At 46.4% G+C, this 16,936-nt stretch overlaps 1 protein-coding gene and 1 long non-coding RNA gene across 6 annotated transcripts in view; one reads left to right on the plus strand and one right to left on the minus strand.

Moving 5' to 3' along the window:
- Positions 1 to 15,445, minus strand: part of TMEM39A (transmembrane protein 39A) — a 54,548-nt gene extending 39,103 nt beyond the window's left edge. For 2 of the 5 annotated variants that reach the window (XM_084835450.1, XM_084835454.1), the window contains exons 1-2: positions 15,279 to 15,445; positions 14,797 to 14,927 (exon numbers count right to left, since the gene is read on the minus strand). The gene's annotated coding sequence lies outside the window, so the exon portion shown is untranslated. Of the gene's footprint in view, positions 1 to 14,796; positions 15,025 to 15,278 lie in introns of all 5 variants that reach the window. The other 3 variants (XM_084835451.1, XM_084835452.1, XM_084835449.1) reach the window with 2 other exon arrangements.
- Positions 15,446 to 15,513: 68 nt separating this feature from the next.
- LOC146353014 (uncharacterized) overlaps positions 15,514 to 16,936 on the plus strand; it is a 29,512-nt gene continuing 28,089 nt past the window's right edge. Inside the window, exon 1 of the long non-coding RNA XR_014787932.1 lies at positions 15,514 to 15,722. This is a non-coding gene — a long non-coding RNA (uncharacterized LOC146353014). The remainder of the gene's footprint in view (positions 15,723 to 16,936) is intronic.

The raw sequence follows: 16,936 nt of genomic DNA on the forward strand, positions 1-16,936 counted from the left end.
CCGAGACCTGGGTTCTCATGGAGGAGGAAGGGGGGGGCCCTCCAGGCCACCTGTGTGCCAAGGTCTTGAGAAGAAGGACTAGCCATATCTGAGCTCACTAGGGAGGGAGCCTCCCCCTGTTCTGGCTGTTCCCATTCTGAATCTGAGCTGCTAGCTATCTCCACTCAGATTCATTCCTGACATCATCCCCACTCCCACAATTCCTCCCCCCTTTCTCCGTGGGGGTCCTGGCTTGTGGGGCTAGCGATGGTGGAACCTACGAACCAGCAAGGGGGCATGCAATTTTTCTGCCGGTTCCCAGGAGCAACCTTCTGGCCCATAACCCTCCCAGTCAAACAAATATTGCAGCTGCCCCCAGAAAAAACACGAGTCTAGGATGTTGGAAACTTCAAACTCCTCCTCTCCCCCCACCAAAATGGGAGGCGGGGACATGCAGTCAGAGTGATGAGGGTCCCCAGAGATCACTGGGGAAAGCAAAGATCGATGAAAAACAGGGTTCACCTTCAGGGAGGGAGGGATGGCCAGTCTAAAAGCAACAGGATTGATCTGGGCCATAATTTGGAAAGGTCCTGTCCGACGGGCTGCCAGCTTCTTACTTGGGGTGTAAGACAGGAGGTTCTGGGTTGACAACCACACCCAATCCCCGACATGCAAAGCTGGACCTGGTTGCCAATGCTGGTCCACGGTTGCTTTATACGTTGCTTTCGCCTGCTTAATGTCCTGTAAAAGCTGATGCACAGAGCGCAATTCCTATAAAAAGTCATGGGTGGCTGGCACTGAGGCAGAGCTTAGTGAAGAGGGAAAGGTCTTGGGATGGTACCCAAAATTGGCAAAGAATGGAGTTTGGCATGTGGAGGCATGAGACACATTGTTGTAAGCAAATTGAGCCAGCGGCAACAGGGACACCCAATTGTCCTGTTGGTATTTTACATAGCAGTGTAAGTACTGCTCCAGTGTGGCATTGGTGCATTCAGTCTGCCCATCCATCAGGGGGTGGTGAGCAGAGGAAAATCTGAGTTCTATATTAAGCAACATAAGTAACTCCCACCAGAATCAGGCCATAAATTGAGCCCCCCGATCTGAAACTAGCCCCTCAGGACAGCCATAGAACCGGAAAACGTGGGTCAAAAACAGCTCTGCCATTTCTTTGGCCATGAGCAGTCCAGAGCATGGAATAAAATAGGTCATTTCAGAAAATAAGTCCACCACCATCAAAATGGTGGTCTTATCTTGTGAATGTGGCAAGTCAGTGATAAAGTTGAGGGAGAGCAGTTTCCAGGGCCCTGGGGGTTTAGGCAGGGGACAGAGCAATCCAGTGGGTTTGCCCGTGGGGTCCTTTGCCCATTGACAGGTGTCACAGGAGGCCATGTAGGTTTTGACATCCCGACACACTTGGGGCCACCAAAAATCCCAAGTGACCCCATGTAGCACCAAGTTTTGGAAAAGCCAAAATGCCCAGCAGTGGATGAGTCGTGGCACTGTTGGAGGACTTTCTCCCACAGGCTTTTGGAAGGCACGTAAACTGTGTGAATGATAAAGCAGCCCACCTTGCAACAAAAAGGGGGTTGACTTGGTAGCGCCAACTGTCTGCCCCAGCTCCACTTTGTCGCAAACAAAGGGATCTGTGCTTGTTCCATGTGAAGGACCTCTACCCAGGACTGGGGGTCAACTGCAGCTGCCAGACTCTCAGGGGAAAGGACTGGAGCAGGGGAGGGGCTCTCCTCATCCCCTGTCTGTAAGTCTGGCTTACGAGAGAGTGTGTCCACCTGTTGGTTTCCTGTGGCTCTAATGTGGCAGATTTTGAGGTTGAACAGTGGGGAAAAAATGGACCATCTAATCTGGCATTGATTCATGGCCCTGACTGTCTGGAGGTGCTACAGATTTTGATGGTCAGTTCTAACTTGAACTGGGTGCTGTGCCCCCTCTAGAAGATGCCGCCACGTTTCCAATGCCAACTTTATAGCTAAAAGTTCCTTTTCCCAGATGGTGCAGTTTTTCTCTGAAAGGGTCAGTTTCTTGGAATGGTAAGCACACGGCTGCAATTCTTCCCCCTCCTGTCCAAGCTGTAAAACTACAGCCCCTACAGCAAAATCAGAAGCATCTGTTTGTACTACAAAGGGTTTTTGTGTATTAGGATGTAAGAGGATTGATTCAGAGCTAAACACTCTTCATCTCTTCAAAAGACTGTTGGGTGGAGTCAGACCAGTGGAAGGATGATTTCTTGCCTTTGAGGAGGTCTGTCAGAGGAGCCTTAAGTTTTGCATAGCTGGGCAGGAACTTTCTGTAAAAATTGGTAAAGCCGAAGCCCAGAAATCTTTGTAAGTCTTTCTTGGATGCTGGAGCCTGCCAGGACAGCACTGCTTGTACTTTCACAGGATCCATTTTAATGCCTTCTGCTGAAATAACATAACCCACGTGGTCCAAGGTTGGCAAATCAAAAGCGCACTTCTCCAGCTTAACAGATGGTGCTTCCAGAGGTGCTGTTAAGACGGCTTTCACATGCCATTCATGAGCCCGGGGGTCTGGCGAATAATTAAGTAAATCATCTAGGGAAACGATGAGGAATTTGTCCAAATAATCCCTGAAAATGTCATTCATAAAATGCAAAAATGTAGGTGGAGCATTGGCTAACCCAAAGGCCATGACCAAATATTCATATGTGCCATACCTGCAACTGAACGTTGTCTTCCATTCGTCCCCCTCCCGGATGCATATCAGATTATAGGCACCACGCAGGTCCAATTTGGTGAAAACTTTGGCTTGTCCCAGGCACTTTAACATCTCAGGGATTAGAGGGAGGGGATATTTTGTCACGTATAGTAATGGCATTAAGGTTTCTGTAATCATGCACGGGATGGAGCTCCCCCAATTTCTTTTTTATGAACAGAGTTGGACCACCCACAGGGGAGGTGGAGGGACAAATAAAACCCCGCTTCAAATTGGTGTCCAAAAACTCCTGTGGAGCTCTCAGTTCCAGCTCTGACATAGAATACAGCTGCCTGGTGGGGATGGTAGCTCCTGGGATCAAATCAATGGCACAATCATAGGGTCGGGGGGGGCAGTTGGTCAGCCTCCTTCTTGTCAAAAACATTCCTGAAAGCAACATATTTCCTGGGTAGGGACACTGTAGTAGGAGAGCTGCTTAGAGGCACCAGCGACAGTGAGGGAGAGGAAAGGGTTAACTCCTGAGTCATCACCGCTCTAGCTCCAGGGAAGCAATGTTGTTGACAGTAAGGGGATGTAAACTGCACTTGATGAAGCTTCCATGAGATCTGAGGATTGTGTTTTGACAGCCATGATATGCCTAGCACAATTGGGTACTGGGGAACCTTGGCTAGATGAAATTGAATTTGTTCTATGTCCTCCTGGGAACCTAAGGTGACTGGAGTTGTAATCCAAGTGACTGCTCCAGACAAGAGAGGATGCCCATTGATGGCCTCCACCTTCAAAGGGGCGGGCAGGGACAGAGCAGAAATGTTGTGTTGTCGAGCAAACTCTTCCTCCATAAAACTGGCAGTAGCCCCAGAATCCACCAAGGCCATGACATGTTCCCCCCACAGTGGGGAGATTGGAGATGCACAGGAAGTAACAGATGGGGCCGAGGTGTGTGCAAGGCTTATCCTGGTGGCGGACGTTCTTTCCTCGCTGGAAACTCCCACCAGACTTGGGGGTTGGTCTAGTCAGGCTTGGGGGGGCAGGAGGTGGTGAGGGCACTGGGGCCTTTGGTTAGGATCGGCAGGCCCTGGCAAAGTGTCCTTTCTTCCCATATCTGAAACACAGACCTTCAGCGAGCTGCTGTTCCCGCTCTGCCGGAGGCAGCCCAGATCACATTGCTCCCAGTTGCAGTGGGGGGTCCTTCGCTCCTGCGGCAGGGTTGCTGCAGGGAGGGGGAAGTGGCCTCAGAGGGATGGCAGGAGGGATGTCTTGGCTGGCAGAGCTTTTCTTAGCTTGTTGGCACCCCTCCAGCAGACTGTAGATCTGCAGGCACGATTGGATGAGCCAGCCAGTGTCGGTGGGTGTGGGGCCCGTGCTAACTCATCCAAGTTTCTGTCATTCAAGCCTTCCAAAAAGGCCACAAGAGCAGCATTGTTCCACTGTAAATCCTGCATCAGCAAGCAAAAAGTCATTGCATAACCTGATACAGAGTCTTTTCCTTGCTTGAGGCGGCAGATTTCCTGGGTCTCCGTCTCTGCACAAAGGGGGTTGCTGAAAACCCCCACCATCACATCCATGAACCACTGGTAGTTCACCAACAAGGGGTCATTTGCAAGGAGAAGCCCATTTCGCCACCACTCCTGAAAGCAAGTTAATGATCTGGTCTGTCTGGAAATCCTCTGGCCGTAGGCGCATATACAGCTCCGATTGGGCCCGGAAAGTTGGAAACAGTCCCTTGTCTCCAGCAAACTTCTCCAGCAGTCCCACTGGGCATTTCTGACAGGGAGGGATTGGGGGTGGAGTGGGCTGAGCAGCGGCTTGTAATGCGTGAACAGCCCCCATCAGTTGATTCACCTGATCGCGAAGAGCCTAGTTCTCCTGCATCAAGGTGGCTACAGTTTGTTCCATGATGCTTTCGGAGAGGGCTCTCTGAGGAACTGACTGATGAAACAAGGACTGAATGGGAAGGGAAGGTGTGAAAAGACAAAGTTGTAGGAAACTGCCGGCAAGCTGTCAGTTCCTTCGTCCTCCTCCTTCGCAATCAATACTCTCCAAGATAGCAGGCTTCAGGCTCACTACTTTATTAGTTAATGACCAGGTTCCTTACAAATGCAAATTCTAGGAGACTCTCAGGCTGCAAAGGAAACAGCTACTCCGCACAATTACGAATACCAATAGAGGAGCCAAAGTGGAAGTTAGAGAAGTTGCCAGCGGTTTGAACAAGAAATTCTCTGCCAGACTAGCTTAGTGGGGATGCCCCTCCCTTACACTTGCTCCCTCCTACGTAGGCTATCACACATAGCCAACCTGGAGAAGCGTCTTGAGCCCTGCCTCTAACTTTTCCCACTTCGCTCTGTGATGGACCCTAGCATCCCTCAAGTCACGCCTCTCACTCTCCTCCTCCCCCTAGACTTGGGTTCTCATTGACGAGGAAAGGTGGGGCCCTCCAAGGCCAAGCCATCTGTGTGCCAAGGACTTGAGAAGAAGGCCTTGCCATATCTGAGCTCACTAGGGAGGGAGCCTCCCCCTGTTCTGGCTGTTCCCATTATGAATCTGAGCTGCTAGCTATCTCCACACGCTCAGCTTCATTCCTGAGAGCAGCTAACACTCAATAAAGAAAATGATTATATTCAGTTAAAAAAAAAAAAAAAAAGATAGTCCCATGGCTTTCCTTATTATTATTTTTGTTCCAGAAAGTCCCCCAACGCCCTGGGAACAGCATAGGAGATAGCACTGAGGCTGCAAGAGGGAAGGGGGAATCAGAGAAAGTCACAGTGACACCCCTTCTTCCAGCACCAGCAGAATTCTGCTGAATATATCTGGACCCAACCCAAGAAAATTAAGGCTACTAATCTGGGTCAAACATAATTAATTACCTTGGGTTTTGCCAATGACATAATGTTAGCTGTAATGAAGCCTGTGTATTCATTAAGGGAAATTAAAACTAATTTAATTACAGTAAACTCTCTGGTTGTAAAATGAATAGAACAAGTTAAGAAGTTTATTGGAATTAATGTAAGTGGCAATCTGAAAATGGGAATAGAGTTTGATTAATACAACCTGATGTACTATTCTAGTAAAGTACTTTGGTATTTACTTAACATAAGGAAGAACATCTCTTCAAATTAAATTATGAACCACTGAGGGATAGAGTTAAGAAGGATCTAGATTAATGGCCGAATCTACATTTATCTTGGTTTGGGAAGACTGGATTAGTAAAAATGATGGTACTGAAAAAGGTTCTTTTTTCATGCTTTCATTTATCAAGTAGTTATAAAGATGATAGAAGGTAATAAATCTGTTTATTTGGTAGAAAAGCAGCTAAGAATAAATGTTCAAGCATTCCAGAATACTAGACTAGGCCCGTGTGGTTCCACGTTTCTATATGTATATCAAACTTTTATCTTATTAGCAATAATCCCTTGAATAAAGTAAAAATCCCTGCCTAACTGGATACAAACATTGATTCATTGAGACAGATTATTTTTTCCTTAAAGAGAAATCTATCCTATTTATTTAGAGCCACCATATGGGCCATTGAAGGTCATCTAGTCCATCCCCTGCTCAATGTATGCAACTACCCCATCCCTGACAAATGGCCATACAGCCTCAGGAGAACCCAGACCTCTGTTTCACTGTCGAACAGCACTTCCGTTATATCTTCAGCTGAACTCTGCTTCCTTACAGTTCTCAGCCATTGCTTCAAGTCCTGCCCTCTAAAGCAACAGAGGTCTGCTCCATATTTTGCAAGACAGCCCTTCAAATATTTGAAGTCTACTATCTTGTCTTTCTGAATCTTCTCTTCTCCAGGTTAAACACACCCAGCTTCATCTTGGTTGCCCTCTTCTGGAGATGCTTCAGTTTGTCAATGTCCTTCTTAAAATGTGGCACCCAGAATGGGACACAGTACTCAAGATGGGGTCTGACCAGCACGGAATAGTGGAACTAGTACTTCCCAACCTTATGGAAACACCAAAATGGTTTCTTCTGTGGATGAGCATAAGAAATTAGTGATCTCATTTTCAGATTGTCATCTTAAAAGGCTCAGAGACCCAACGGCATGTTCACTGAACTTATTATGACAAATAATGGGTCGTAGTTACCCCCCACTGGAAGCATTATTTTCACTATAATAAATAATTCTGGGCAAGAAAACAATTATTGTGCCAATATATAAAAAGGGAGGGAGACCAGGCCCTACCACTTATCGCCCAATTGGTTATTTTCTGAGACTGGGAAGCTTTATGGTTCATACCTGTGGTCGAAACTGAAGGGTTGGATCCACAATTTTAAAGTGACTGGAGATGAACAAATTGGACTTAAAGCCAGATGCTCTACTGGGGACCATTGTTTGGCTGTATTACTGTAGTGGAAAATATCAGTGTTGGATTCCATATTTGGCGAGTGATGGGATATTATGGGATAAATATTATCCCAAATATTATGGGATAAATTAGGCATTTCACAAAGGGAAGAGCAACTTTTATATTTAACAATATAAATATAACAGGTACACTGCACTCAAGCAAGCCACTTTTTGAATATTATCCCTGTTACTAAAAGGATTTTCTCTCAGTTCTGCCTAGATTTCTTGCTGCAGTTGGTATCTCAGAAATTCCAGTACTGCTATATGCAGATGATGTGACTCATTTATCTCAATCTAGACTGCGTTTAACATGTTTACTGAAAAAAAATGCAGATTAAGAAACTAATGTCTTGGCCATTAACTATAGGAACTCTGTTGAAATAGATGAGTCAACTTTTCATGCAGTTCTCTGGGTTGGTAAAATTAATTAGTGTGTCAAGTTTTTAGTACCTTTTGTTTTTTTTCTTGAATTGAAAATGCATGCAGGAAGGGAAGTACATGCTACTGTCTTTAAATTTTTACAAATATTTCAATAAAACTTTCTATATAATGTAACAGTTAAGGGTGCAATCCTATGGGATTGCCACCAGCTAAACGGAAGCCTCCAATCTTGGAGGCTTCCGAGTATCTTGTACCCTACTGGGCTGCTGCTGGCAAAGCATGAGTAGCGACAGAGGCAAGTTTTGCCTCTCCATTCTCCTTTTATTTCCTCTAGACAGCGTCCTGAGCCCATCTAGAGGAGTTGCACTGCTGGGGGCAGGGCTGGAGAGGCCACAGCTTGAGAAGATTCTGGCCTATCCTCTTTCCTCCCCGAACACCCCCCTTTTGACCTCTATGAGGTAATCCAAGGTCAATTCTCAGAAAGCAGGTGCCACTGTTCTTTCTGCAGCAAGTACGAGGGAAGGGATCTTAGGGTCCTCCTCCTGAAGTCGTAGGAGTGTCTATGATTTTGGGAGGGAGAATCTGAAAAATCCCACGTTCCTTGGATGCTCTTCCAGGGACCATAGGATTGCTCCCTAAATCACACTATGCTTTACTTTTCCCCCTCAAATATTTCAGATCAAATACTTGCAGTGTATTGGGACAAAAAAAATATCATGGGCTACTTTTTAAAGCTTTGTTGTTTACTAATCATGCTAAATTAAATCTCTCTAGGCTATCAGAAAATGTTTCAATGCATACTGAAATTTTTCCTATGCAAACGGCCCTACACAAATTAACCTAATTTGTTTTGGAAAAATTTCCAGTACAAACTGACCCTGTGCAAATTAATCTGAATTGCATTGGAAATTTTTCCTGAAAACCTACATCACTGGGCACCACCTCCACTGTCCTGCTTACTCCTTTGTCATATATGGTTGTCACCAGTACTTGGCTCTGTACTTGGCTCTGGGCTGCTTCTTTTTGCCACTCTTCCCTACAGGATTTAGTTTAAAGCCCTCTTGATAAACCTTGTGAAGATCCTGACAAAAAGGTCTTTCCAATTCTTGTGAGGTGCACCCCATCTCCCACTAGGAGTCCTTGATATTGGTATTGTAGGCCATGATCTAAGAAACCAAACCATTCCTGATGATACCATCTGTGTAGCCAGTTGTTCACTTCTAGTATCCTGCTTTCTGTACCAACAACCTGACCTTTGACAGGAAGGACAGAGGAAAAGGGCATTGTGAGCCTAATTCTTTCAGTTTTCTACCCAGAACCTCATAGTCTGTGGGAGAGATGTGAAAGCCCAGAAAAATGGGGAGGGGAATCCCATTTTAAATCCCCCCCCCCCCGGATTTAAAAAAAAAATTCAAAAAATTGAACAATTTTGCATTATGAAATATTTTCTTTTTGAAAAAGAAATAAAATGTTTAAGACAAGGTGTTCTTATATTGCTACCTGGTCTTTACTCTTCCAAAGTGATTTCTAAAAACTACATAATAGGAAGTGTTTTAATTTTCTGGAGATTTTAAAGCTATAGGAGAAAACGGTTTTTAAATTCCCGGCATAGGTGTTTCTTCCGTTCCTTATTATAATTACTGATCTAATGTAACTTTTATTGATATACATTTAGGGATGCTCTATGTCATGCTGTTTCCCAATATGTGACTAGAGTCAGCATATCATATTGATATGCACAACATGACAGCCCACTATGGCTTCATTTACTAATGGGGGCTGTTGCATCATGCTGGGTGCCTGCAGGTGCCATTTTTGCAAGGCACCTATGGGCAACCAGCTTGCCATGGCTTGTCATGTTGTGCGAACCCAGGCAGCAGGGTTTATTTTAGGGTTAAACAACCCTCAAATAACCCTCAAACAACCCTCAAACAACACCTGCCCCCTGGGTTCGCATGCCCTGGCAAGCCAGGCACCCACAGGCACCATGTGAAAATGGCAGGCGCCCCTGCATGCTGTGACAGCCCCCATGGGTAAATTAAGCCAAGGTGGGCTGTCATACTGTGTGAACCAGGTCAATGTGTGAAAAAAATACGCATTCTTAACAGTTTTGTTCTACAGAGCCCAGTGTTTCTGAGCTTGTTCTAGTAAGATGATGTAGCAGTCAAATGAATGTATTATAAACCCCACATATGAGATCAACACTAAAGGCTATCCCACCAGTACTATCACGTGTGATGGAACCATGTGTGGGTTATCCCACCTATATTTCTTTTCTTAAAAAACACTTTTGTCTTGGGTCTATCGAATTCATTGCCACTGGATTTTTTTTTTAAATTCTCATTTAAGTTCTCAATTAGTTCTCACTGTTAGGAAATGCTGCCTCAGCTATAAAAACCAAAATTAATTTTCTATAATCTAAAAGAAATTCAGTAGCCTGGTTCCTATGGCATGGGAATAACACCACCACTACCTTTCAAAATGAAGAAAAATAAAGGTGTTTATTAAGGGAAATTATTTACAAAACAGAATAAAATGTCACTCTTCAAATAATAGATTGAGATTGCTTAAATGTTCTTAAATTAAATATGCTTGGTTACCATTCCTACTAGATACAAGTCTTACAGAGCAATCCTACAGTCCTTGAGAGGGCATCTCAGGGAACACAGGATTGTTCGGAGTCCCCTTCCTGAGGCCATAGACACTGCTACAACCTTGAAAGGGGGACTCTGAGTTCAGATCCCATTCCCCCCACCCTACAGCTGATCCGGAAAGAATCATGCCAGCTGCTTCCCGAGGTTGCAAATATGGCCTCGGAGGGAGGGAAAAGGGAGTGTTCCAGTGGGCAGGGAGGGGAGAGGAGAGGCCAGGGTACGAGAAATCCTATGGTCTCTTCAGCCATGGCCCAGCCCCAGGCAGCATGCTTTCTCTAGATGGGATCAGAGGCCTGTCTAGGGAAAAATTTTGTACAAGGACCACCAAGAAGCAAAAATCACCTGTGTTGTTACTTCTGCCCTGCCGGCAGCAGCCTAACAGATCATTTGATACTCGGAAGCCTCCAAGATTGGAGGCTTCCTTCTAAGGGGAGCACAATCCTATTTAGCTCTTACCCAGCTAAATAAGCTCTCAATAGCTTTTCCTTCAGACCAGATTTCTCTACACTCCTTCCCAACCAATTCCTCACAAACATGAACAGATACTGTACACCAGTCTTCCCCCGACTTCAGCTCTTTTTCATCCTTCAGGCTTCTGGGATGATTCAGCTGTCTCAGGGACTACTTGCTGAAGATCCCTCTGGTCAGATATAAAATAGGAACCTAGAATGTATTATGTAACTTGTTTTTCTCATACAAATTATCATGTTTGGTATAGTAAAACTTAGAAGTATAGTTTATTCAGACAATAATTACAAATGTACTGATTTTACTTTTAAATGTTTTTTGTTTTAATGATACTTTTATGAGCAAACCATGTTGCACATAATCCCTTTTAGGATCCTAAAGTAACAAACTGGCTTTAGATTTGTAAAGAGTGCTAAAAATAAGTATTACACATTTTTCCATTTCCAAAATTTCCATTTTTTCCCAATTCCTCCTAGGAAAAAGCTATTTTTACCCATAGCTTCAAACTTTCCAGAAATCTTCCACTTCTAGTTTGTGAAGATCCATTCAAGATTTCTTCTGACTGTATCATTCATTCCCACATTGTTCAGCAGAAACAGATAGCAGTCTGTTCTTGAGATGATATGTCAGGTCTGCACACAACTGCATCCATCCCATTCAGTAAGGAGTCACTAACCACCAGTACTAGCCACAGGGCCCTGAGTGTCCTCCTTAATGTTCTGTGGAGCAAGGGTTGATTTCTTCTCCATATGGGCCAGGATTCTGTGGGAACAGCCTGGTACTGACTGTGTAGTTCTAAAGGCACAGAATGTCTCCTAACTGATCTGGTTCTGTGTGTCACATTCTTCCATGCCCCTGCCACTTCTGCTTTGCTTTCTTCCTTAGTTACCAGTCTCATTCATTTCAAAGTATTTCAGGATCGCAATCCAAAAGGAGTGATCCACTAGATCGCCTGCCACATAGATATATTACCACAAACTCCATGGCAAAAGGATTGGATAATGCATAGCCCAGTTGCTGTGCAACAACAGCTGACATTGCTGCAACTAGTTGGAGTAATCACAACAGTTCCTAACTAGGAAATATCACTACAATGTTACAAATCCTTGCCAGTATTGTTGCAAATGCTCCCATCACACACAGCAATGCTGCCAGTTGTTGCTCAGCAGCTGGACCTTGCTTGGCGGTGCAACATCCCACAGGGCTACATTTTAGAAGTTAGGATTTAAACACAACACTTATCTATTGGACCACAGCACACAGGAAAGTGCAATGTACAAACATTTATTCCTCATCAGTATTTACAAGGAAAGTGAATAAGTATAAGTGAATAAGGGTTGGACTCGATGGTCTTGTAAGCCCCTTCCAGCCCTATGATTCTTTGATATCCTAGACAATGATAAAATGTTTGGTCATCTTATGCTGAACATAATCAAGTCAGGTTAAGCATCCTTGGCATATATCAATGGAAATAGTCCAAGTAGCAAATTCAAAATGGAAAAGCTGTGAGAGAAAACTGCCCATGAACTCCAGACTGCTTTGAATTAAGTGAGCATCCATGCATTCAAAGAACAAGTGATTTAAGAGCTGAGAAAAAGGAACCCACGCTTTGGTGGTAATTCATTTCAAGAAATTTCTGAATGTAGATCAAAGTAGTTCACATCAGGAAGTGCAACTTTTCCATAAGCAAACTTTTCAAACTGGGAGGGGCATGCTCTCACTGGGCTGTTCACATGCCACGGTAGCCCATGATGAGTGACTAGCCATGCAGGGTGGGTTGTTTTTCGAACAATCTACCCTACATAGTTAGTGTACCACCAGATGATCAGGCAACCAACCCACTGTGGGTGGCTTATTCGCCCCCTCATTTCCCCTCCCTCCCACTCAGTCCTCCACCCCGCATTCCAGAGGACCTAGCGGCAGACCCGTCTTATCTGCTGCCAAGTCCCCCTTCCCGACTCTGATTGCAATTGTGGTCGGGGTCAGATCCCTTTTTTAAAATGTCCCCACCCCTGTTTTTGTGCAAAAATGGGACCGGGAAAACATTTTCCGCACTTCCCCATAGCCGGGGATTTTATTTTTATTTTTTTCCTTCAGTTTCATGCTTCTGTGCACATGCACATCAGCATGAAACTGAAGGATACTGGCTTGCCCACCCCCCACCTCTGCATGTTGCCCTTGCCAAACATACAGGGGTGCAGATGAGGATAGCCTGTATCCAATCCCTGAAAAGATAGCTCTCTCCATTTGTGTTTGTTTCTCCATGCAAAAATCCCCAGTTACTTCAAAGATGACCACCAGTGGGTTCTCTGGTACTTCAGAAAAATAAATTCTTATTTGCAATAATGGACACTTACTCCAAGAATCAGAATTATTCATTATTTGATAGCCATTATTAATGAACAGACACACACATATGCACATTAATGCATATACCTCGACTTCAGCAAAGCTTTCGACAAAGTGCCCCATGATGTCCTGATCAGCAAACTAGCTCAAAGTGGGCTAGATGAAACAACAATCAGGTGGATCCAGTTGGCTACAGAGTCGGACTGAAAGAGTGCTCATCAATGGGATCTTCTCAAACTGGGGACAGGTAACGAGCGGGGTACCGTAAGGCTCAGTCCTGGGCCCAGTGCTCTTCAACATTTTTATGAATGATTTGGAGGAGGAGGTGCAGGGAATGCTGACCAAATTTGCAGATGACACAAAAGTGGGCGGGATAGCTAATACTATGGAAGACAGAAACAGAATTCAAAGTGATCTTGACAGACTGGAGCGCTGGGCAGAAAACAACAGAATGACATTTAATAGGGATAAATGCAAAGTTCTGCACCTAGGAAAAAGAAACCAAATGCACAGTTCCAAGATGGGAGATATGTGGCTCAACAACACTACAAGTGAGAAGGATCTTGGAATTGTTGTTGATCACAAGCTGAATATGAGCCAACAATCTGATGTGGCCGCAAAAAAGGCAAATGCTATTTGGGGCTGCATTAACAGAGGCATAGCTTCCAAATCCCAGGAAGTACTAGTTCCCCTCTACTGGCTAGGCCTCATCTGGAGCACTGGTTAGGCCTCATCTGGAGTACTGTGTCCAGTTCTGGGCACCGCACTTTAAGAAGGATGCAGACAAGCTGGATAGGGTTCAGAGGAGGGCAACAAAGATGATCAGGGGACTGGAAACAAAGCCCTATGAAGAGAGACTGAAAGAACTGGGCATGTTTAGCCTGGAGAAGAGAAGACTGAGGGGAGATATGATAGCGCTCTTCAAGTGCTTGAAAGATTGTCACAGACAGGAAGGCCAGGATCTCTTCTCCATCATCCCAGAGTGCAAGACAAGGAATAATGGGCTCAAGTTACAGGAAGACAGATTCCGGCTGAACATCAGGAAAAACTTCCTGACTGTTAGAGCAATACGACAATGGAACCAATGACCTAGGGAGGTAGTGGACTCTCCCACACTGCATGCATTCAAGATGAGGCTGCACAGCCATCTGTCGGGGATGCTCTGACTTGGATTCCTGCATTCAGCAGGGGGTTGGACTCGATGGCCTTGTAGGCCCCTTCCAACCCTACTATTCTATGATTCTATGTTTGAAATGGATTCTAAGTACAAATGGATACTAAGTACAAGTGGATTCTAAGTTCTGTTGGAGTTTTGAAAGATAAGCCCCCCAAGTCCTGCATACTTTGGGGTTAGCTGATCAAAACAAAGCCCATTCCAACCAATAAGAGTAGTCATGTGCAATGACCAATGTGGTACCAATGTACACCAGCAGTAGTGTGTATTCACCATGTCAGTCTCCAGGCCTATATTGATTGGGATGGGCACTAACCTGACCAGACATCTAGGCTTGCTTTGCCAAGGGGACCATCGGTTGAAACTTGGGGTGTTTGAAGTCCACTTGTTAAGTCCCACCCCCAACTGGAAAATGACCATTCTTAGTTGACGTGCAGTCTGATCTTGGGCAGGGTGTGTATTTAGAAGCAAACTCCATTAGTTCAATGGAGCTTACTTCCACATAAGTGTGCACAGGGTTGCAGCCTAGACAGAACAAGTCACACAACTTTTAGAGAGGTAGTCAAATGTGCTATCTGCATCACCCACTTGCTCTAGCTGAGTGCCTGACTGCTGCGAGTTTCCGACTCAGGCACCCCTGAAGAGTCTGACATTCAGATCTGGAGACAAACCTTGCACGTTTGAATTTTTGGTGAAGAAAAGAAGTTCTAATAAGCCTCAGCAGCCTACACAAGAATGAACGAACTCACACTACCAGCCTTGGTCTTCATCAGCAACAGTACCATCGTCCAGGGGAAACAGAACGAAGGATTTCTATGTGAGGCGTCCCAATTCCTGCACAAGGCGTTTCATTCTTCTCAATGGAGAAAAAGTTGCTTGACTGAGAAAAACGAGAGGGAATGAGGAGAGACGCAGCCATGGTAGGTAGGGCGGGCGGGAGAAGGAAGATGCTGAACCGTCCGCAGAGGAGGAGGCACCTGAGGAGAGGGGAGGCGAAAGCGGGAAGGCCAGTAACTGAGCCACAGCAACTCGTTACTAACCCAGCGCGATGGAGGAAGGGATGAAGCAGCAGAAAAGAGGCCCGGCAACAAAGGGAGAGGCACAGGCGGCGGCCCCCTCCTCCGCAGCCAAGCCGCCCGGCCGTGCCTCGTTATGGCCGGTGTCCCCGTTCACCCCACACCGTGGAGAAGGAAGAAAGGGAAGGAGGCGGCGACCGCTCAGACCAACTCACCGCCTCTCCAGCGGCACCATGAGCGAGTGCTGGCGTTGCCGCCGCCGCCGCCGGCCTGCTCCCAGGAGCCCGCCAGGCTGGGGAGGGGGCGCGGCCCGGCCCGACCCTCCCTACTCGCGTCCCTTCTCCCGCTCCTCGCTGTCGCCGCGGCGGCCGCCCGCTGCTCTGAAGAGACGTGGCAACGAGGACTGATGCGCTCATCACTGCGCGACGACGGCTGCAAAGGCGGCGCCCCACCCGGGAAGGGAGGAGAGCGGAGTAGCGTCATGGCGGCCATTTTGGAGGCGGCAAAAACGTCTCTGGAGGCGGGAAGCGCGGCACGCACAACGCCCCGCGCCCTCGCGCCGCACGGAGAGGCAGAAGCTGCGCGGGTTTCGCCCAGCGACTGGGCGCTCGACGTGCACGGCTCGAGCCGCTGTTGCCTCGGGAGAACACCAGAGTGAGGCACGTGTTTGGCGTATTGGCTTGCCATATTTTAGGTGTACATTTAAAAGTACCAAGACAGACGCCTAAGCATGTAACGCATGAATTGAGTCGGACCCTTCTAATTCGAAGGAAACACGCATGCCACTCTGTGCTGGACGATGGAGATCGTTGGCCTCTTACATAGCCAATAGTATGGGCTGCTCCCGTAGACACGCACACGGGCATGTAATAAATCGGCCTGCCGGCAAAGGGTTCTAGCCTAGATTAGCCATCTTCCTGGCATACTAGTGTTCCATGTGGAGGAAAGTTTTCGTCTGAAGGCACGTATGTGAGCCCCCACCTGTAGTGGTACAGCCTAGATCGGGGTGGGGAGGTAGCCTCCCAGCTTCCATCATTCCTGACCACTGGCCATGATGGCCTGGGTGATGGGACACTGAGTCCCAACACATCTGGAGGGCCACAGGTTCTGGCCAGGATGCACATTTACCACTCACAACTAGGCCTTCCTGTCTTCATTTTGCCAAGCTCAGAGCACTTTCCAAGTGCAGCACAACTGCAGAGACAACCTCTAGTTCCTCCCCAGTTCCAGAGGTCGGAGGCGGACCATGTGTGCTTTGGCGCTATTCCCCTGAGGCTCTAGAAGTGCCTTGGAAGAAGCAAAATGATAAGCTTCAGCTCCCTTTTTAAAGAAGAGTGCTGAGGCTAGTTTCAGTGCTCCACCGGCAAGGCACTTAGTGCCTCTAAGGTAAAAAGCAGGGAGGAAACTATATGCCCCAGACTTTGGGAGCAGTGCCAAACCAAGCCTGAAGTGTTCATCTCTAGCCCCAGAAGTCCTCAGTGGAATCTTGTCTTCAGAGAGGCTTGCCTGGTGCCTACCCTGCTGTCATTTTAGCAAAAGGCAGGGAAGACCTTTATTTCCTCAGACCTTTTCATTCAGTTTGCTTTGTTTTTATCTTGGCTGGTGTAATGCCCCCAGTGTCAGGATTCCTTTTGCCCCCACTTAACATCAAAAGCCAAAACAAACACAGTGTACAGCTTTTAATCCATTACTTCACAGGGTCATACAGATGCAAATTCTCAGTGACTCTCAGTCTACAAGGAAATGCCTTCGGGGGTTCAAAAGGTAGTTACAAAAGTTGCTGCCAAAGAGGAAGGCGGTCTCACTAGCCTCACTTAAGGGGTGGGGGGAGGTCTCTGTCTCTCTCTCTTGTGAGGCTTCTAAGTGCAGCTGT

Source organism: Heloderma suspectum, chromosome 2 (genome assembly GCF_057233095.1).
Source record: "Heloderma suspectum isolate Gila_16-S chromosome 2, 16-S_ref, whole genome shotgun sequence".
Taxonomy (NCBI): Eukaryota; Metazoa; Chordata; class Lepidosauria; order Squamata; family Helodermatidae; genus Heloderma; species Heloderma suspectum.